Below are 1,457 nucleotides of genomic sequence, written 5' to 3'. Positions count from 1 at the left end.
GGGGCGGGCCCGCGTGGCTGTGGCCCCGCCCCTGGCCCCGCCCTGCCCGGCTCTAGACCGCCGGCTGGGGGCGCTTCCCTTTGTCGCTTTGCTTCATACCCAGAACAGTCTCTGTAGGTGACGTGGGCTGCACAGCACGATTATCTGACACCACTTGCGGTCTGGGCTGACGGAGCATTTTTACTTCATTTGGGTTTTTTTCTCCTTTATTTTTATTGAGTAAGATTCACATAACATAGAATTAACCATTTTATAGTATTTTATACCATCTTATATTACATATATCTTATGTATTACACATGCAGTGTATATATGTTGTATATTAAGTTGTGTAATTTTCCACAATTACCTACATACAGTTTTACGTAATTACAATATGACGTGATTGTACTAGATGTATATGCAATGCAATGTATAATGGAGTATGTGACAGAATGTGTAATGCATAATCTATAGTAATATATAGAATAAATGTTGTACATTATATAATATACATAACGTAGTACTTCATACCATTTAGTACATTCGCGGTGTTGTCAACCACTCTCTGATTCCAAAACAGGTTCACCTCAAAAGAAAGCCCTGTACCCATTAAGCAGCCTATTTTTAATTTTTATTTTATCTTTATTTTTACTTATGAATTAATCAATTAATTGGCGGCTGGCTGGTACAGAGATCAAACCCTGCCCCTTGCTGTTATCAGCACCACGCCATTTTTTATTTTTAAGCCATAGTTTTCTTGACTGTACAATTTTTTCCGGGGCTGGCCGGTTAGCGCGCTTGGTTAGAGCATGGTGCTGATACCACCGAGGTCAAGGTTTCGGATCCCCCCACCAGCCAGTCTCCAAAATAAAGAAGATTAAAGGCCGGCCCGTGTCTCACTCGGGAGAGTGCGGTGCTGATAACACCAAGGCCACGGGTTCGGATCCCATATAGGGATGGCCGGTTCTCTCACTGGGTGAGCATGGTGCTGACAACACCAAGTCAAGGGTTAAGATCCCCTTACCGGTCAGATTTAAAAAAAAAAAAAAAAAGATTAAAAATTTCCAGCCTTCTGCCCATCAGCACGCCCCATCCATAGCGCTTGGGTGCTGCCGACAGGTACAATGTCCTGCATGACTACACGACAAGCACCCAGCGAGGACCTGAGCGGATATAACGCCCGCTCGCAGATCCCACCCGAGTCCCCCAATTGTCCCAGCAGCGTCACTGCAGGATCCCCCGGGGCATGGAGCTGCCGGCTGTCTAGTCAGTCCCCTTGTCCCCGGGACAGTTGCTCAGACCGCCCGTGACTTTCACGCGCATGCTCGGAACGCGTGCGGGCGGCCCGTCACTTGGGGCTTTCCGAGAACACGGAGCGGAGGCTCTTGTCCTCGGGGGTGCCCAGTCCCGCCGCCGGGCTCCCCCGGGTCGGCCACGAGCCCTGACTTGTGCGCCTTCCCCACCCGCCGCAGCCC

The sequence above is a fragment of the Galeopterus variegatus genome, unplaced genomic scaffold, assembly GCF_000696425.1.
Source record: "Galeopterus variegatus unplaced genomic scaffold, G_variegatus-3.0.2 Scaffold18411, whole genome shotgun sequence".
Taxonomy (NCBI): Eukaryota; Metazoa; Chordata; class Mammalia; order Dermoptera; family Cynocephalidae; genus Galeopterus; species Galeopterus variegatus.
This window is presented reverse-complemented; position numbering follows the sequence as displayed.